The sequence below is a fragment of the Ambystoma mexicanum genome, chromosome 2q (assembly GCF_040938575.1).
Source record: "Ambystoma mexicanum isolate Mex_15411 chromosome 2q, UKY_AmexF1_1, whole genome shotgun sequence".
Lineage (NCBI taxonomy): Eukaryota > Metazoa > Chordata > Amphibia > Caudata > Ambystomatidae > Ambystoma > Ambystoma mexicanum.
The window spans coordinates 505,807,801-505,829,720 of NC_090924.1; the positions used below are offsets into that span (position 1 = coordinate 505,807,801).

At 47.2% G+C, this 21,920-nt stretch overlaps 1 protein-coding gene across 8 annotated transcripts in view; it reads right to left on the bottom strand.

The window, feature by feature from the left end:
* The window catches only part of ELFN1 (extracellular leucine rich repeat and fibronectin type III domain containing 1), a 1,469,111-nt gene that overhangs the window by 70,067 nt on the left and 1,377,124 nt on the right, over positions 1 to 21,920 (bottom strand). The window contains exon 1 of one of the 8 annotated variants that reach the window (XM_069647633.1): positions 20,496 to 20,613. The exons of the other annotated variants lie outside the window; for them this stretch is intronic. The gene's annotated coding sequence lies outside the window, so the exon portion shown is untranslated. Of the gene's footprint in view, positions 1 to 20,495; positions 20,614 to 21,920 lie in introns of those variants that run through there. 8 annotated transcript variants of the gene reach the window in all.

Genomic DNA, 21,920 nt, shown 5'->3' on the forward strand with positions numbered 1-21,920 from the left:
ATCCCTACAGATGATTGATTTTCGACTTTGGTTGATAGGATTGACATGTTTTAAATGTTTCAGATGTTAAATGTTTTAAATGCTTGTATGAATTTGAATTGTCATATCATGATATTGATTGTTGTCTGATTAATTTTGTAAAGGTTCTTAAGTGAACCAAAACAAATAAATAAATAATAATAATAATGGATCAAAAAGAGAGCATATGCCTGCTCTGCAGGAGAAAAAGTACTGGGTGAAACACCTGCCTTTACTCGAAAGGTAAAGGGCACAGGGGTATGGTCTGAACCAGAACAATCCTTCTCACGACAGATACCTGCTAAAACTAAGAGCATAAACTTCCAGCTTGTGATACCGAGAAAGGTCCTTCAAATCCCTCAGATGAAACAATGATTAAAATCAGGGATTTAGTGGTCTCTTGACTTATTAGTGAAATATTGTCTATTCTAACATGTTCAATTCGACATCCGAAGACACACTACACATATCAACTCAGCCACAAACACATGGCAATTGAACACCACTCCCAACAGGCCTCAAACAACAGAACACTACACCTCCACAATTAACTTACATGCCACATACCAGGGCAGTACATCCTAGTACCACAGGCACACAAGTCTCCCCTCCTAACACAACTGTCTCTGCTCTCGACACTTTAGAAAAAGACCTTCATACAGATTTCACTGTACCTCCCGACTGCATGCATCAACATAAAAGCAAAGCTCTCTGGTGTTTTCCCTATATCCCCGCTAACCTAGCCCACCCTATTCTCCTTCAGGTCCACTAGAGCACTTGGACACCATGCCAATGAGAGTGTGGTGCGATACAAAGCCCAATAACACAACATAACAGAGCACTTAATGTGAGATCAGGAATCTTCAAGGAACTGAGACTCTGCCAGCAAGAGAATTTACAGAACTTGACCACGTCACTGACACCTTAGGAGCATCACTGGCTCCCAATACAGCAAAGGACGAAGTTGGAAATGATTGTTCAGCGATGCTTTGGGTGGATCCACATTAGAATACATCAGCACGCAGGCCACTCAATTTGTCCTATTTGACCACCGAAGGTCAAGCAGCACAAATCATTTTCTCCACAGCAAATGTAACTGGAAGAAGCATGGGGGAAAATCATTTAAGTGATGGGGCCTCCATATATACAGCGATCTGATTCCACAACCGAGAGACCGCAGACAGGCTGCCAAACTTGAAGAGAACACTGAGGAACTGGCCACTCACAAGACCTTTTGGAAACCATCCAGACAACAACAGGACCATGCACCCTCCTGGCAAACATTAACTTCCAACTCTCTGCCACTGTGACCAGAGGAAGCAGGGCACCTAGGAGATGACATAGCCAATTTCATCTATCAAGTGATCAGGACCCTAAAAAGTGGAGAAGATCACACGTGCCATGAGGTTTTAAGGCAACACGTGCTATAGAGGGGCTTTTAGGTGACATATTGGCATAATTAAAGATGCCTTCCCACTGCTTGCCCTGTTATTAAAGCTCAAAACGATGTAAGGCGAATTGAACCCTTTGAGACCCAAAACTACAACGTGTAGGTTGTGTGCAGATTTCAGCAGCAGGCCGGTAAAACAATGAGCTATATTAGCAGCAATTCTAAACAGGCATTTGCTATCAAGCACAGTAGTCAGAGATCTCAAGTTGTCCCATACCACAGATGAGTAGTGCATTGAGTCCTTTTTTTATTTCCATTTGGGAATGCGTACTCCTGCATTTATAATGGGGAAGAAAGGCTGAAAGTACAATCATGAAAAAAGACATAAAGTCAGGATTGGATGGATTTCAGCCACCTGACAAAGAACAGCCTGAGAACTAATAAATAATGAAAACATAATGTTCATGCCCACGCCCTAAAGACATATATTTGCATCACTAGGGAGTAATTGGACATCAGTGAGAAAAGGTGATTTTTCTCTAACCTTCTGGGCCAGATGATCAAAGCTGTGGCCCCTAAGCAAATGTTTCATGGTGCTGTTTGCTCGGCCGAGCCCCTGCTGGGTGTTATCAGGGGCAGCAAGGACTCTGCTGCCCTGCACCCTGCTGTTAGGGGAGAATATTGAAATGGGGGTAGTCTTTAATTTGTGTTCAGAGATGGCCCGGCTTCATTTGCCTGTCTACACGGTGGTATTACTAACCCATGTGCACAGTGAAGTGCATACTTCATGCCTGCCACCATAGTGGTGGCAGATATTCTGCTTTCGCCTGATAGAAGTCTTTTGGGAAGGGTTAGGGAATGGGTGATCACAGCGGCCCTCAGGACCCCCATAAGGTGAGGGACTGGCCATATAAAGGGGATCCGGGGCGCACACACTCAAACTCTGTCAGTGCGGTCATGAGCACCCCACGAGGTTGGGTGCCGCTCCAGGTGGCAATCAAACTCGTAAGGCCCCTGAGGGAGCCCAGCAGTGCAAGGATCTTATCAGCAGCCTAGTGCATGTCCTGAAGTAACCCATGTACTATGTATGCCAACATGCCCCCTATGCCTGTAATAAAAATTACTGGCCAAAGAGTTTTCACATGCAAACAAAAAAATGTTTTCCCTGCATCGAGCACAACGATACTTTGTCTGGCGTTGTCTAAGAAAGACTGACTAACTTTGGCACTGCTCTGTTGACAGACATCAAGCCGTGGCTTTATCCAAAAGCCCCCCTTTGTCCGGTTTAGGGCGCTATCTCGTGCTTCTGGACAATGCTGGCAGCAGTGGTCTGGCTTCAATGCCCGGGTTCCCCCAGAGCACACCCCCTGGATTCTCTTTGTGAGGAGCGTGGCTGGGCCCTGTATGAAGGGACCTAAAAGTGTCTGAGCAAACTTTGGTGACCTCTCTTAACAATCCCCACAGAGAGTGTGGGGCAGAGGCGGTCTGGCCATTAATCAGATGGGCCAGCAACATCAAAGGCTCTGGGGCTACTCTAGAGTAGGGGTAGGGTGGCCTCTCTTTATATGGTCACTACCTTCCCCCTTGACTATCAGACCTCTGAGCTGAGCTGCTTGTTAGAGACAGAAAAGATCAAAAAGCGCACGATAACCTAATTAAAGTAAAGGACTTTTAACTCTTGGCCATCCATCCAACAGCCATCAGGATAAACATTAGTCCTCGGCATCTACATGGCTAATGTTCCATTGCAGGACAGATAGCTCACTGTGTTTGGTGTATGTCGTTCAGATGTGCTCACACTTCATATAACGTGTTCAAGTCTTTAAAGGGACAGATCTTTTTTTCTGATGGTGAAAATGTGCCCCATTAAAACAGCTTAACAAAAGTGATGTGAAACAGGGCAAGCAGCATCACTCTTCCCCGTGCACTCTGCTGTCAGATTCAGAACAAAGTATTTCAGTGAGAACATCAATCCAGTATTGCCGACACTGCCATGCTAGCAATGGGTGCAGACGTGTTTTTTTGTGTGGTATTGCTAATGATCTCAGGCGCGTTCACAACGTAGTGTATGGAGAGGGATAGAACACTTGGAGCTCTGCAGTGCACCCTTGCGAACATTCCCTAATGGTGATCCCAGAAAGAAGTAGAGAAGTTGCCACTTCCGGGTCACTTACCTATCTTCAACGTTTTGACCAAGGAAGTGCTTTATTGTAATGGGCCAGAGCACTGCGGGTGCGTCGATCTTTTCAGCCCTCTCTCCTTCCCTGTGCTGTCCTTCGATCTGGCGAGGGGATCCCCGCTGCGCTACCTCCTCCGCTCCATACACTCTAGTAATGATGCTTGTTTTTTTTTGTAGACGCCATTCCTCCTGCTGAGTCATCCAGGACCCGGCTTGCTTTGTCATTAAATAAAGCAACGGTCAAGACGTGGGGAGAAATGGCGAACAGAGAGTGATGGATTGCAGACGGAAAGCACTTAATCAGCCGTGGCGCGGGAGAGGAGACAAATTTAGCTAAGAGGCAATGAATGTAAAGTGAACCCTGGCGGTCCATTTTGTTCACAGTAGCCCGAGGGGGCGGCTGTAAAATGGCTTAGAAAACATTCATTAGTGCTGACCTCAAATGGCTCCGTGCATGGCCCTTGCTTGTCAGGTACGGAAACATCACTTTCCCATCCGGTTTCGCATTTGCTTCCCCATCCCTTCAGGCCACATTGGTGCCGGCCATAGAGTAGACGCTTGTGTTTCTCTAATCATGCGCTCTCCCTTGCAAATTGAATGCAGTCTATCACCCTGTATCCAGGTCTATCTGTGCACTATGGGAGTTACTGGCAGCCACTTTTTACCATCACATTTCACCTCTGACATTTCCTGCATCATATGCATAGCCATTCAGATACCCATTGCCGCCTCCTCTGGTCACCGGGCCACACCAGACGTCGGGATCACCCGACTCAATATAGTTGCTGCGGGCATGCAGCACGGAATCTGCAGGGAGCTCCCTGATTAGCACCGGGCAGTATACCTTGGAGCTGGTGGTCACCCCAGCTACGGCAGTATAGGTCCTGGGGGCACCCAGGCCGGGGCTGCAGGGCCAGGCTGCGTTCACGCGGTTCACAGAACAAAAAGAAACCACAAAGCACGAGTTGCTGCTTCCTGGGGCTCTGCTGCACTGCCCTTCATGTGCCAGCAGAGCCCCTTTTATTAGAGGAGCGGCATGACAATGTCATCACGCTGTTCTTTAAAGGGGCAACAGGCCCACACACATGGGACACACACCACATCTGGAGCATTTCGGTGAGTGACACGTGTGGCCTTGTGTGCACACTTCCGAGTGCTACTCTGAAGGTGGTTATTTGGGCTTCATGTCGATTAGTGGTTGTCTGATTCGTTAATGGTTTTGATTTTGCTTAGCATTTGAAGGAGAGCGACCAAAGCCTTGTTCTTGTACTCTTGGTTTGCCGTAGAATCAACCTTGGCGTCCCCTCCATGCAGCAACCAGCATGTGACAGCATGGCTCTATGGGGGACCGAGTAAGCCTCGTTAAAAGAGAGAATATGTGGGTCATTCCGACCCTGGCGGTAGGGGGTTAACGGGGCCGGTAGAGCTGTCGGCCCCGTTAACCCCCTACTGCCGCATTACAAGGTTTGCTCGCGGAACCCGGTAAGGACGCCTGGTTTTGCCAGGTGTCCTTAGCGGGTCCCGCGATCAGACCAGCATGCTAACAATGGGCCTGTTTTAACGGGCCCGTTGTTAGCATGCTCCCCATTCCCCTTGAGCCCTATGGGGGCTCGAATGGGAATGGGGATGGGTTCCTGGAATGGGGAAATAACGAGCCCTCCAAGGTCGGAATGGCCGGGTATTTACCCATTCCAGGAACCTGGACCCGGTATCCGGAATGGGGGTACCCATGCCGCAAATAGCAGCATGGCTACCTACAGAGTTGTAATGACCCCCTATGTGTCCAATCAGGCCTCTGTAGGGGGTAGGACTCCAGGACACCTTCGAAGATGGTTACTGGCTGACAACGATTTAATGTGTGATTAGCCCTTAAAAAATACTATTCTGAAGTGGAAGGGGAAGTAAGACCCAATTCCCCTATGTAGAGATCCCCAGATATCTCTAACATGTTCCTTAAACGAGGGGGGCTCCCTTCCCAGAGAAGGAGGTCCTTTCCAGTTCCTGTACCCTGCCTACTGATGCCATGAATACATTAGAATCGCCCCCAAAGAGGTCTATTCCCATTCTAAAGAACGCCTAGCTGATCACCCCAAGAAGTCTGAAGTAGGGAGGGAGAATAGCTCAGGGGCAGCGCGTTTGTCTTGGAAGCACGACAGCTCAGCGCAACACAAGTTCAAATCCTGATTCCACACAGGGAAACAACTTGCTGGTATTCAGCGCGCTATAAATGAACAATGAAATAAAAATAAAATAAAGGCACTTTAAAGCAGTTGCTAAAAGCAATCTCTCAAAAGAGGCCTAACCCTTTTCTAAGTAAATTCCTAAAGTATAGTGGTCGCCCAAAGAGATCCCACCCTGCTCATACACTAGGCGCACTGCCTTGACAGTAAAGAGTCGTGTAGGGTGTCTGGTACTGCACCCGTGTAAACCCAGTCTGCACCCCAGCAAGCTAGGTTGTAAATATTTACGTAACATAAAATAGGTTGTGGCATTCATATACACCCTTTAAACACTTTTTTTAAAAAAAGAAATCGAATCTCTACATTAATAGACACTTTCCAATTTAGTTGCGATTCCTATGTTGAAATGTCTTCGAAACTTAACCAGGACAATCTTTCTTTTGCATCACCAGATTCCAGAAGTTGGTCCAAGGTAAGTGAAGTCCAAAGGTTTCCGACTATTAATTCCATGTTGCTGACAAATTTCCCAGCATAGGAATTTCCGGCACAGAAATTCCGACACTCCAGAACTACATGTTTAATTGCCTCTATAGTCCCCACCTGATTACATCTTCTACGCAGCCTATTCACTCTAGGGGTGGTAGATTCAGCTCCTAGTAATTCCCACAAGATAAAGTGAAACGACTTAAAATACGCCTTACCTTGTGATTCGCGAAGAGTCAAATTAGCTGCTAGTGCTGTGATGCCATTGCATAGATCTGAAGTATTCCCTAGCGATACCCCACTCAGAAATGTGCTTAGAGCTTTACTACCAATCCGTTTTTTTCTCTTTACTTTTTAGTTCCTCGCTCCTGAACACTAAAGGGGCAAGTAGTATCCATGTGTCATTCAATTTCCCCCAACAATTCCTCCAACTGCTCTTCCAGGCGTTTAAAGAAGTGATACTGTCCCTTTTCAATCTCATTATTCGACAAGGATAATAAAACATTTGGGTTTTCCATATACATTTTCATTAATAATAATGTTTTCCGAATATTAGCTAATGTCGTTACTGCCATTATACCCACTACTAGTTATATTAGATTAATGTTGTGCAGTGGGGCAAGACTAATGCAGGTCTCCAAAATCTCCCCTGAAGTTTATCAAGACCGACTGGTATCCATCCTGAATCTTACCTTAATTCCATGCAGAACTAAAGGGGTAATTTGTTATGTATGCCTGGCATAATGTATAAGCCCCCTCCCCCGCCCCAAACCATGTATTTTTGATCAAAGACTCTCAGGCAATTCATGAAAGGGATTATCTTTGTGTGGACTTTGTTGTTCAGGCAGGAGTTATTAAATCTATCATCAAAATGGACCTGAAGACTGTTTCAATCGGTTTTCCCCCTACTGTTCGCAGAAGCCATAGATTCTACTTTCTAAATGTACTGAAACCCATAATCTTCGTTTTTGCCATAGTCCATTTTCCATTTCTAGTTGGTTTTCTGTAGAGGATTGACAGTATGTATAACTCTTCGAAAGCCCAGCTGCGCGTGGTTGAGAAAAATTAAGTAATCCACGTTGTGAAGTGTCAACGTCCGGGGCAACAGTGGTTCAGGGAAGAATATTGGTTTCTAAACCAGCAATCTGCCCGACACCTCTAGTACACTAGAAGGGATCCAAACAGATTGGAAACACAAGCTAATTATAAACGTCCTTGGTCCAATTTTGGTAACGTAGATGGAACAGCAGGCTTGTCTCAGCAAGATTGTGGATCAGTGGTTATTTGCAACACAGCGAAAATACAATTATCACCTATTGATAAAGGGGACTGTCCAGCCAAGGTTATATAAAAACATCAAGCACCCTACACAATACAACCCACCATGTAAAGGAATGCAGAGGACAGACAGTTTCAAGAAGGAAACAGGATGCACTCTGGATACTGACAGGCGGGTAGTCGTTAAAGTTATTAATCACAATAGTTCAAGGATACTTGGTTTCTACTCAAAGGGAGGAACAGGTCATAAAATGTCACTAGGGGCCTTCGGAGAAGGACCAGGGTGACAGAACCACAATGTACCTTGTGCTTGGAGAAGTTCCTGGTGCTCCGCAGGGTCGAGTCAGTTTAAGGGTGCTTTGCAGCTTCTATGACAGAGTTCAAGATGGGAGACAGCTGGGGGTATCAGGTGGCAGGCAGTTTGGCAAGAGAGGCTGGATGGACGGTTGAAGGCTGGCCTACACGGTAGCTCGGGGTCAGGAATCAATGTCCCAGTGCTGGTTGGCAGGTCTGAAAGACTGGTGGAGGCGTCTCAGATGACGTTAGTGACTGCAGCGTGACAACACTCAACGGTCCAGTCAGTTGCAGCTCGAGGGGCTCGATTTTCTCGAAAGAATGTCCTTTAAGGTGGATGCTAGTTGATGCTTGTCGATGCACTTTCTTAGCTTCTTCACTGGGCTCATGTTGTCCATTAAGGCGGAGGAGAGTGTTGCAGACAACAGCCTTGTCCTTGGTTTGGTTCCTAGACTCAATGGCATTTCCGCCCTAGGAAGCTTGCTTGCAGGGCCTAGCTAGGTGCGCTGGGTACTGGTTCGGGAGCTGCTGGAGAGTCCCAGAGCTTTAAGTGGCCCTGGGCCTGCCAGGGCCAAGTGGGGCTGAGCTGGGGCCCTGCCGGTCCCCCCCGGTCCCACCACACCATGGAAGGACGCATTATCCCGCCACGGCCGCAGCCATGACGGGGGATGTGCCCGCCAGTTTAACGTTAGGCAAGTGGACAGAAGTGCCAGCAAGCCACAAGTCGCTGAGGCTGGCTGGCACTTCTGTCAGTCGCTGTAACTTCCCTGATGACCCCCCATCTGAGGGGTCATCGGGGATGCTACAGTTCCTTTGTTTGCCCTCACAAGGTCACTGACCCTCTGTGAACCCGCAGGCTCCATGATCTAATATGCAGATTCATCACAGAGCCTGCGGGTTACCAGAGGGTGAAAGACGCCTTGGGCTCTGTGATCTCTGCCCGAGGTGCCTGTCTCCTTTGGCAAATCTTTATAAAAGATGCATTGAACTGTGTACGTTTCAAGCCATCTTTTATAAACATAGAAATATAATATTTCTATGTTTATAACAGACGGCTTGAAACGTACACAATTCAAGCCATCTTTTATAAAGCTTTGTCGACGGACAAAGCCACCTTGGGTTTTGTCCGTCCTCAACGCTTTATAAAAGATGGCTTGAATTGTGTACGTTTCAAGCCATCTTTTATAAACATAGAAATAGGTTACAAATGTCTATGTTTATAAAAGGTAGCTTGAAAAGTACACAAACCATAGTAAGGTAAGCACACAATGGTGCGTAACTGACTATGGTTTGTGCACTTTCAAGCCACCTTTTATAAACATAGAAATATGTAACATTGCTATGTTTATAAAAGAAGGCTTGAAAAATACACAAACCATAGTAGTACGCATACAAATATAGAAATTCTCACATACATTTATATATTTGTTTGCGCACCCTACTATGATTTGTGCACTTTTAGGCCACGCCCACAGTGGATGCCACACCCCCAAACGAGCCCCCCCCCCTCAATTTCTTACCCCACTTAAAGCACTGGAGGGTCCTCTGGATTCATTATCTGTTCACTGTGAGATGTTTATGGGAGGGATCTTGCTTCCCTCCTTGGAAATCCTGGCCTTTCTTCACTGGTGGAAGCTGTAGAGCAGACTGTACCTTCCACCAGGGTCCAAATGAGTTAATCTTGGTACTCCTTGCAAAGTCTTCAGATGATCTGCCCAAAAGAGGGGCTCGGCTCTCTTCTAAAGCCAAATGGCCCACAGTGATTGGTGTAGGCTAAGCTTACCGTAATTAACCAATCCTGTGTCCCCACCAGCAAATATCCTGTATGCCTCGTTCTCCATCACAGGAGCCTGGTTCCCACACTCCAGCACTGACCCTCAGTCTCACGCAAGCAGCAGGCATCACACTACCTCCATCACTGTAACCAGGTCTCCTATCTTCCTGCTGTTCAGTGTTCCTGGAAGTCCCTCTCTCATTCCATAAGAATGCCTTTTAATTGAGGGTTTGGCATCAGAAACATGTGCTAGTGCCTGACTTTAGGCTCAAGAAACTGGATACTGCATGGGTCAGCAACCTGTGGCTCTCCATATGCTTTGGACTACAAGACTCATTATTCCTCCCCATTGTCTACACTTGCTAGAGCTGATGGGAATTGTAGTCCAAAACATCTACAGAGCCAAAGGTTGCAGCTCCTTGTGATACTGTTACATCATCACCCATCGGCAAAATCATGATTGAGGTGGCAGATTTCACACCAGCACAGGGCCTCAGTGAGGGTAGTATACACACCAGACTTTATAGACTGTTACCCAAGTATCAGCCACCTGAGACTCACACCACTAGAGACTGACATCGAACTGGGACCCATGCACGTAGGCCTATGGCTACCACGCATGTACTAAATGCCCCTAAGGTTGAAATGCCGGTCTAACTTGAACTTTCCATTGCAATAATTTGGGGTGGTTCAAGATTTTGGTGGTCACACTAGGACACATATTTTGCAGCAAAAAAAAGGTATCATGAAGGCTGGGCCATCTAAATGAAGGTCAGTTGAGAGAGTATGGAGACCATGTGGTAAAGATGCATTTCTCTTTGGGGTTCTTTAACACCCCATGCTGTGAATCCATCCTAATCCCCCACCCACCCATGGACCCTCAATGGACCACTAGTGTAAGTCTGATTTTCATATGTATTTGATGTGAGACGTGATGTGATATCCTAACTCCACCTCAATCAGGCATTTCCTACAAACACTCTTGCCATTCCAGATTCCGAATATGTTCTCCCAAAAATGGCAAGTCCGCAATCCAATAATGCAGTAGGGTTGCAGTTAGACTGGATGCCAATCGAACTCAAAACTTCACCATCGAACGACATTGGACCCAACCTCAACATCATTGGTTCCAGTGGCTATAAGCACTACTTGCATGGCCAAGGGGGGGAATGAGGTGTGATGGAAGGCGGTCCTACTAAAGAAGCTAAGTTGCAAATCCCCCCAATAGTCTTATCTGAAGCACAGAAGGGATGGCTCTGGCAAATGTGCTGCCTATTGGCCAGCTGTGTTAGTGAACAATTGTTTTATTGAATGATCTAATGACTGATCAATAGCTTCACCGACTTATTTGGGGCACTGAGTAGCTCATTGCCACAATGGCTATTGAAAACCCTCCCGGGGGCACAATATAGTATGAAAGGGCACTGAAATTAGTGCAAGGGATCCTTAGTGGGTGAGCTGAATCATCTACTGCATAATTCTGTCATTTTACAACCCGTGGCTGAATTAATCCCGCCATGTTGTGTTATGTTAATGGGCATTTGTATAGTGCCTTTCACCATTGGTAGGGTCTCAACGCGCTGTAGGTTGAATGTCCTCGGGGACCAGAGTACAGATCAGTGGAGATAGCCAGAGTAGTAAATAGGGCCTGTGTGCACTCTTCATGTGTGCAGCTAGACCGGCTTGTTCGTGGTGGATAGCTGCTTCTAGTGCTAGAAGTAGTTTGCATGGTACGTGATGCAAGAATTAGCTTCGTCCCTTCAAGGTCTGGACAGATATAAGTCTTCTGGACTTTACGTCCACAATCAGATTAAACCAGTTGCTACTTCTGCCAATCCACAACGAGGACATCGTGCCGTAGGCCTTGTAGTTGATACCAATCTAGCTATAGATAATTCATATGTAAATACATCTACCTTGTCTTTTCCTTCTCAAGTCTCCTTCCCCATGAAATAGAAATCAAAGTCACACTAAGTGTACTCCTTTTCCTATTATTGATTGGCCTGAAGGAGCAGTATCTTTGTAATCAATATGGTTGACTTCCAGCGCTGCTTCCATGGAGATGTGCTCCGCAGCTGTTTACCTACCAAGGGTCATCCGCGAGGCAGTAGCTGTCTGCCTGGATAAGCAGACTTCACTTGAGAAAATCAGAATCATAAATGATATAGGGCCTCATTACACGGGAGGCGGTAAGGGTTTACCGGAACCGGTAAGGGCACCGGTACCGGTAAACCCTTACCGCCTTACTACGAGGTCCCTTTGCAGGACCCGACCTTAACGGCTGATGTAGACCATCCATTAAAGTTGGGACCTGCAAAGGGACCTTGGTGCTAATTACGGTACCGCAATTTGCGGTACCGTAATTAGCTCCTTCCCCATTCCCATTGAGCCCTATGGGGCAAGAATGGGGAAGGGCCATGGAGAAAGGGGGAATTACCGCCCCACCAACCTTGGAATGGGGTGGAAATTCCCCTTTTCTCCATGGTGGTATCGGTATGGTACCGGTGGCAACCATGGTGCTAATAGCACCATGGTTTACCGCATTACGTGTAATGAGGCCCATAGTTATTGAATTTTGGCAGCAGGTAGATTGCGAGAAAATAATATATGAATAACTTGAAAGAAAGTATCACTTCTATACAAAATGTGAAAAGTACCGAAAATCAAAATGTTCATCAAAATATATGCCATTCTCCTCAGAAATTATGGTACATCAAGCATTTATTCCAAGGTGCTCAAAATCATGCATCGCTCTGCGCCGCGGTGTTCATAATTAATTCAGCATCAGAATCACAGTCCTTCTGGTCACCTGTTATTCTGGAAAAGGTCAACAACATGAGGGGTGTGATGGCTCACTCATATTTGCCCCCGTCATGAGATGGGTGAAGTTCTGCATTTGCTGAACTATGTGTAATTGTTGCAGCCCTTCTCTCACTGGTCGGGAGTCATAAGTCAGTCCTGCTTTGTCCGGGAGAATATGTGAAACTTGCTATCACGGAGTTATATACTACATGTGGTTACTGGATCTTTTAGACTGATAGATTTTTTACAGTATTTGGTGTCTCGTCTCTCAGTGGCCAAGATGGCGGCCACTGAGTCTCTGGTACACCATGAACCCTAAACACAGATTTTATTTTATAATGTGAGGGTCTCTTGTACAGGAGCAGGTGGATGCCGCTTCTCTGATCCCCACCCTCTCACCACTGTCCTATGGAAGATGCAGACAAAGAGCTACAATTGGGAGCCCATGCATGAATCCATGCACAGAAATGGCCTTACTCAAGGCTGCTCACAATCCACCACATACCCACAGTATCTGCAGGATGCAGCTGCCCCTCTTGCTCCTGTAGATAGAGAAGACATGCCACCTTGCAAGCAGACACTGAAGACTTTCTAATCTGTGTCTTGTAACCTGGCCCAGGGTGCAGGCACCGGTTGGAGCGCTTTAAGATGTTCTCCACCAGGGGTGTTGCTAAGTCTGGAAAAGATCAGTGGCTAAGCTAATGTCGGGACTGGCAGGACTCGGGGCTTGCTGGCCTTTTGCTTGTAGCCCCTGAGCTTCTATCCGGGGCTACAACCAAAAGACCCGGGGCTATAGCCCCCTCAGCCCCTCCCCTAGCAACGCCTCTGTTCTCCACCCCCTCAAGGGTGTTGTCCCCATGGAGAGCATGGGATATCAGTTACGGATTACTATATTTGCAAGTGCCTTCTAGTTGCTCTGGGGTCCACGTGCAGCCACCTCCTTCTCTGGAAGCACCTCAACACTGCCTCCTAGGGGTGGAGATGCCGCGAGTGCCTTGACGGCTAGCCTTTGCACCCGGAGCCCTACGTTATAATCCGAGCTTCAGAGCGTAAACATATTCAATTCTGGGCAAGTCACTTTATCTCCCAGTGCCTCAACATATCAATAGGTTTTATAAAAATGTCTCATGCCTTGTGCTCTTTCTAATACTGTCACTATTACATGACCACCCCATCTATTATCTCCTTTTCCCTTAAATCTGGTATCAATTCGACACTACACATTACACTATTGCATCTGTAGCACCCCATGCTCTATATGCACCTGCATAAAGTTAAGGGGGTAACCAGACTCTTTCACTGAGGCAAATAAGGGTATTTGTGAGGTTTTAAGGCGTAGAAACATGTGCTCTGAAAGGGAACATTTAACATCAAACAAGATCCATCTTCAATGCATGTTCTAGGTTATGTGTTTCACTGTTCCATGGAGCTAGAGCCATGCCATATGAAGCAACCACAATTAAATAATGAAAGGATCAAGTTGATCGGCTAGCACAGCCAGTACCAGCACCTAGGCCCAGTGCGTGCTGCCTTTGTATCATTAAACTGGGTTCAGGCCCAACTGATTCATCACACCTGTCACTCTTTATGTCCCTCCTTCACATTTTACAGTCCTGCGATTCTTTATGGCTGATTGTTGCGGCCACAAATTGACACCTTTTCTCATGTACATGGGGAGGGCCAAGGTGGCCAACTGCAGTAGGGCATGCATTTCATGCATTCCTTGCTGCCGGAGACTGCAATCTGTGCCTCCCCAGGTTTCTGGACTACAACTCCCATGATACTTTAGCATTGATATTGCTGGCAAGGGCGGATGGAAGTTGTAATCCAAACCATCAGAGAGACAAAAGTTGCAGTCCCCTGCCCTACTGTATTTTATCTTCCGCCTTGAAGATAGTGTTCAGCAAAATGATCCACGCAGCCTTGCAAGATGGAATGTTCGGCGAGGCAGGAAGGGAGGTGGTGGAAAAGGGGGAGGGGCAGTGTGGGCCCGTGCTGCATAAATGGCGGAGGCTCACTGCAGCTGTCAAGATATGTTCACCCTTCTTGCTCAGTTTCTAAACACGTTACAATAGAAAGTGGTGATTGTCAAAAGCCTATACAATGTCCACACAAAAGCCAAAACTATTGGCTGTGTCTATCCATATATTACTTTCTCGCCTCTCTGAGCCCTTCCCCACAATCTACTCCACTGTTGTGCTGAGTTCCATTCGTATCTGTGTGCCAGAAATAAAATGCAACCTGTTTTCAACAAGATGTCCCACCCTATCAGCGTAGAGGTCTTACTCTTAACTACCATTGCATGCATCTTTTCCTGATAAACTCTGTGCAACTGCATTAATCAGTGGCCCGGGTAACTATGCTCACTAAATGCCAATGAATAAATAAATGCACAATTGTGAAACATTCTAGTTTGACATTTCTATGAACACATCAACTGAGCAGCAGAGCTACTGACAGTTCACAGCGCTGTCCTCTGTTTCCTGACAGATAAGTGAATTTGCTGTATAATAGCGGAATACAGAAGCGGGTTCATTGCCCTTCAACCACTTTCATTCGAAATGGGCACTTGGAATTTGTGGGGAGGCGTGGTGCTCCCAGTGTTGTTGTTTGCCACTGTGATCTGTCAACTCCAAGCAAGGATATCAGGCGAAACACCAGCAGTTCTGGAAATGCAAAAAAAACCCATAAAAAATGGCCCTGGCTTTCCACCTGAGGCGGGGTGTGGGAGGGAGGGAGATAGATGAGGAGGCTTGTGGTGGAGTCATGGCAGGCGAGTGATAAGCTCTTGAAAATCATACAAAATCGCAAGACTAAAATAACACGATGTTTTACAGAGATGACATGAAGGCTACAGAAATCACATAAGACACCAACCTTACAGTACATTAGATCAAAGTAAGTATCAATCAGGCTTTATTTTCTCAAACGTGAATGGGAGCCAAAAACACCAGCAAAGAAGGTTTGGTGAGCCTGAAAAAATCTTCTCTGGAAAGAAACACTGACGAAAATATACAATAAGATCACCTGGTTGTAGTCATTGTGTCACATAGCATGTAGCTTGATGTATCCTTCCCACTTCTAATTACCCAATTCGTAATGCACATAGCCACTTTGAAGAATCCACCGATGCATTGTCTGCAGCCTTCTAACGTTAATTACACTTAAATCTGCTTAAATGGAAAACAAAAGCAAATAAGACCTATGTCTGACCTCAGAATGTTCCCGAGCACTACGACGAGTCGATCACTGCAGCGCCCTTTGGTACTTGGCTTGGGAATGGGCTTTTGGTTTGCCTGCATTCTGAATCCCAGGAAAACCATTTTGATGGATTCCGAATCTGGGAAAACCCAGCCATATTCCAGCACTGAGCCACAGACATGCTGCGGTGGCATCATATATAAAAGTTGCACTTTACTTTGCCAAGTGCCATTGCTGATTCTTATCTAGCTCCTATATTGCTACCAACTATACAATAAGGGGCCTTGGCCAGGTCCCCAATCCATACTCCAGGGTTGAGTAGCACAGTCTACGTACACAGTGTAAGATGTTCTCTTTGTAACAACTTTCCCTGTGCCAGGCCCTTCATGTGTGAGCACTTCTGCACCGCCTGTCAGGTCAGTGTCAGTTAGGTTCATGCTTTATAAATCCCATACACACACACATATTCCCCTTCTGATTCTCGGTTTGACTCCCTTCTTCCCGGTAAACCTGCTTTTCCTGTGCACTGAGGCCTCCGGGCGTGTTGTGCATTACAAAAATTAAAAAGAATAATAATATTGACTTCAGAGAACTAGTGCGCCCTTCTTTATTTGCGTTTTGTGCATGGAGGCACGGGCCCACTGGAGCCTTTTCCACCGTTCATCTGAGGTGTCAGCAGAGGCGGTCTCATTTGCCATTGATTTCAACTGAAAATAATATTGCAGACATATTGGATTTCTCACCTGACAAATGCTCTTGTGTTGAGGCAGGAAAGGTAAACATTTCAAAACAGTCTGATTTGTTTTACTCATTAGGCCTTACTCAGTTGCTGTCGTTCGATACTGTGCGCAATGGCTCTCTCATGTAGGTACCCACCAGGGTAAGAGTGATCGAATGCCATCTGGGGAGGGCGGGATAGCCCAAGCTTTTTTGATTTGTAATATTAAAACGATGCAGGGAATTATGGACAGTGAAGGCAAGGAACAAGCGTGATCCTATGTATAGTCGGGGGTGTGGGGACATGGCTGACCTTGGTGTCATATCCGATGAAACTCATATACCCATGCCCACCACACATGGCGAGTCGGCAGAGTGGCCAAGGCAATGCTGAAGATGGACTGGCTGGCAATGGAAGTGGGCTTTACACCACTCTGTAATAAAAATGGCCCCTCCTTCCGTGAATGCCATCCCAGTGCTCCTCTATGTTGCAGCTGGAAATAACTGTGATACTACTTTTTTTTACATAGGCACCAATTTTCTTAATCTTGGAATGCCCCCGGACGAGAATACTCTGGACTGGGGTCGTTATGTGGTGAAAAGCAGGTGGAAGGTCACCAAATTGCCTGGGGCCCGGAGCTCAGTCGCAGGGCCCTGCACAACATGGTGACATGGGCATGGCATGAGAGTGTCATTAGCCAGAGCTGGGCTTGGGTAACTTAGAATTGCCAGGCACTGACAAGTTCTGTTGCTCGGCACACGTGAGACGTTTGTGTCCGCACCCACTGCCCTCAGAGGAGCTGTGCTCAGCAGTGACTTCTGGTGTCAAGGGGAGGGGCGGTACCAGGTGAGGCACCTGGTAAAACCAACTTATACAGATTGTGTAAGCTTTCATTTAGCTACCTACTGGGTAGGATCGAGAGATCTAGCAATGCTGTTATCTGATGTCTGTCAACTCTTTCAGTACGACCTACCATGGTTTGTCTGTTGAGCCATACATAACTGTGGTAGACTGGCACGCTTTTACTGCATCACAGATTGGCCAGTTGAGCAAACCAAACCATCTATTAAGTGAGAAATTTGAACCTGAGGTCGCCTGGGGGAGGGTGGGGTGGGCATGCAGGGACATCGGGCACATGGAGGAACTGGGATGCTCTTCATAAATGTGATAAGACCCTTGGCATCCCCTTTCGTTGACTACCATTTTGGTGGCATGTGGAAGAACACACACTCTTCTAAGAGGGGCTTTCCCCCTATTCATTTGACGCTAAAATGTTAATATCAAAAGGATGGTTGCAGCCTATTTTTAATGCAAGTCAAGTTGTAGTGTCTTTCTTGCTCACAAGTCTGATTATTTCTGTGTCTTCACACCAGCTATACCGACGACATGCACATTTGCCTACCCCTCTCTCTGGCAGCTACATAGTTGACTCAAATACCCTCGATTCCGGCTACACAGCCATCCAGGCCTGGATGGCAGCCAACCACGTGTGCCTTAGTGGGGATAGGACTGAGATCTTGTTGATTGGCCCTCCCTCTGTGCTCAATAACATCAATCCCCAATACACCGCCTTCAGGATTGGCGGCATCATGATCCCTGTCTCCACATCAGTAAAGAGACTAGGGGCCTCATTACACGGATGGCGGTAGGGATTTACCGGTACCGGTAAATCCCTACCGCCTTACTATGAGGTCCCTTTGCGGGTTGGGGGATTTAACGCCTGCTTTTTGCAGGCGTTAAAATCCAACCCGCTAAGGGACCTCGGAGCTAATTACGGCACCGCAAAATTGCGGTGCCGTAATTAGCGCCTTCCCCATTCCCATACAGCCCTATGGGGCAGAAATGGGAATGGGGAAGGGCAATGGCGGAAAGGGGTTTACCGCCCCTCCAACCTTGGAATCGGGTGGTAAATCCCCTTTCCGCCAAGGCGGTGCCGGTATTTGCTCACCGCCTACCGGGTAATGAGGCCCCTAGGTGTCCATCTAGATGCCACCGTCTCAATGACCTGCCAAATGAATGCAATTGCATCTTCTGCTGCCTACACATCTAAACTGATAAATGCATCTAGCCCTCTCTATGCCCTTACAGCTGCCTTACCATAGAATGTGCCATCATTGGCGCCAGGCTTGATTATTGCAATGTCCTATTCACCGGGACCTCATCCCAAAACATTTGAAAGCTTCAAATCATTCAAAATAACACGCTCCAAGCAGCTCTCACACATCTCCGCCTCCAGGAAAGCAGCTCATTGGCTGCCAATCCGCGAATGGATCATCTTCAAGACTATGTCCATTGATCACAGATTCCTGTCCAACACTGCTCCCCCTTCCTCTCTCAGAAAATCACAAAAGTTCACTCTTCAAGACCAACAAAGAGCCTATATGCAAATCGCCTTCACTAGCCTAGAATCAGACACGCAAAGCAGGAGGCTCAAGTTTCCCATCCATTGCAGCCAAACAATGGAACTCTTTTCCTCCCACCCTGAGAGCCGAACCCTCATACTGGGAATTCACGAGATCCCTTAAAACGTGGCTGTTCGCCTAATCCAATCACTGCCGGATTAAACCCTGTGGAGGCCCTTAGGCAGTCAAAATTTCAGGGGCCCCTTCACAAATTGTAAGAATGCTAACGTGGTGCAGGAGGTTGCGCAGCAGCGCATCAAGGCCTTTGCCTTCCCTGGGCCCCTAAAAGGAGTGGGCCCCATAGGCCCGTGCCGACCACGCCTAATGGATAATCTGGCACTGAATCCAATCCTCACCCCCATGATATTCTATGCATTGCTTTGCTTTGCACTGCTCACCTTATCACCTGTATGTTTGTTTCCTCCTTGCAAGTAACTGGCTCACTGTGACAACGCCTTGATGCTTATACAGGTTGCTGTGCACTTTATAAATGAAATAAATAAATATATGTCTGTATGTGTGTGTGTGTGTGGGCACTGGGAGTGAAGGGACAGCCTAGCTGTGGTGCCTAGCTGAACCCTCTCCCGGTCCCGCAAGTGCGGGAGAGTGGGTTCTTTACTGGCATTTGAACCTGGAGGCTGCCTTACAAGCTGCAGGCATACCTGCACCCCTGGGGTGTCAGGATGATTCATTTGCGCCACACGGGGATTGCAGAACTGGACCTGGGTCATTCTATGGTAGCTATTCTCATCGCTGTGGGGCACTCCTTTGTCTTCATTAGTCCTTGTTTCATAACTATTGATGCAGCCCAGCACCCGGTCTGGCTACCCCCTCATGCCCAGTGTGCCCCCAGCCTCCTGCTGATGCCTTATTATACACTCCCAACCCCCTGGCACCTAAAGCTGCCTCCGCTACCGGCTTCTGTCCAGAAATATTTCATGCCACATGGCCTTGGCTGCATGGCCTGTGAGTGCATGGTGTCTTTTCAGAGGAAGGCCTTATCTGGCTAGGCCTCCCTCTCCCTTTTGCCAGACCCTCTCTCATAAATTACATTCACCTTCCAGGGTTTGGCTCCCGTTGGATAATCTGGCTTTACTGAGAGTCTGTCGCCTGCCAGGTAGGTGTCTGCAGTTTACTTTGCCTATTGAGTTGGCAATCTATGCAAGGAGCATACGCTTCCATGTTCTCCAATCTCCAAAGACGCTTCTTCATTGCGTTGGCTCCGCATTCAATCGCCAACTCAGCGACCAGGCCAAGACTAAACCCTGTTTGCCAATCCGGTTGCCCACTGCCGCACTCTGAGCTCCGCGCACTATTTATGACGCGCTGGCACGCGGAGCTGTCACTTGATCCTGTGATGGAGTGTTTTCTGTTGCTGTCTGCATAATGTATGCTGAGGCTAAAGCTACAGTGCATAAAAGGAAGGCGCAAAGGATGACAGTATGAGCGCGATAATAGGTATTAATGGTTTACAAGGCACGCTAGCGTCAGGCCGGTCGGCCATATGTTTTATTGATGCCTCACTCCCGCCCAACTGCTTCTCCTGTATGCTTATGCCGGCATAAAATCCCGCACACGCTGTACATTCGCTCACGGCGTCATACATTTTGCAAGCATTTGTTAGGCATAAATGCTACTTTCATCTGAAAAGGGGGGGGGGTTAAATGAAAAAATATGCGTCGGCCATGGGGTTCGTATCGGCAGTGAACGAGCACATATATCAAACAGGAATTTCTGCGCCCAAAGGAATGCACCCTCTGTCCATTTCATACTTACAATAAGTGACGAGCATATTTATGAGGCTCCAGGGTAAGAAGATTCCATTTTAGAGGCAGCGGATGAGTTTCCGCGCACGCCATTCTCAAGCAAAAAGCAATGCCTCCATTACAGGTAGACCCCATGGCGGTTAATCCTCCGGGAAACCTTGTTTCCAGTCCACGGCTTCTCTTTGACGGGTCCTTCTAGCATAATACGTTCATCCACTTGGTTCAACGGAAGTACGTCATCATCAGTTGGTTAAACGGAAGCCCAGAAGCAGGAACATGGCGTCCCGGTGCAATGGGGAAATCTGGTCATGGTAACGATGTGCCTATTGAGTGGGAAGAGGTGAGTGGTGGTAAGTCTCTGTTTAGTGATCGTATGCCACGGAAGCTCCCTCGACACATGGCCCAATCGAGACTAAGAGGGAAGGAGCAAGTGCATTGAGAGCAGTTAAAGAACCGAGGCACAACACAGGGCAAAAAGGGTGACAGAGATATGGCGGGAGTGGCATAGACATGGTGGGTCAACGAGCGTATAATTCTTGGCGGCCGCCAAAAGTGCTCAATTTGTAAAAACAAAACAAATGCCACGCAGGGCACAAACTAATGTGCATAACTAGTAGTGTGGACGCCTGGCTGCTGCCCACATGCACAGCTAAGCCACCCCATATACGGCAGCACTGCTACCAGCTATTATCGCAGTGGAGGGGTGCACATGTCATGCAGGCTGGCTGGAGCAGTGGACTGTCACCTTTGGCTCATTATTATTTATGAAAATGGATAACTAACACAGCAACACCGGCAGGGGTGTTACGTCTAGAAATGATCCGGAGCTATGCTGTAGGGACTGTCGGGACAAGGGGCTAGCTAGTCTATCCCGGGCTACAACCAAAAGACCTGGGGCTATAGCCCACTCATCCCCCCACTCCCCAGCAATGCCTCTAAGCACCAGTGTGGCTTGTCGGGTTCATGAATTAATATAAGTCAGTAAGTGCTGGGGCTCAGCCCGGCAAACAACCCCACAAATTGAGCACTGAGCCCGCGTAGGCTGCCACCAGCTTGAGAATCACCAGGATGCCAGGCAGCAACTGATTTACCCTACAAACAGCAGTGTGACAAATCAACTTCCGGGGCACCAATGGTCCAGGGATGAATATTGGTTTCTGAGCCATTAATCCACCCCACACATCTAGTACACCAGAAGGGATCCAAACCCATTGGTAACAAAAGTAAATTTTCAATCTCCTAGTCCAAATTTGGTAACGTAGACGTAATGGGCGGCTTATCACCAAAAGGTTGTGGATCGTTGGTTATTGCAACACAGTGAAAATACAATTACTACCCAATGATAAAAGGGACTGTCCAGTCAAGGTTGTATAAACATATCTACTTTCTTATTATTCAACAGACAGTTCTAGCACACTTACAACCCACCCTGTAA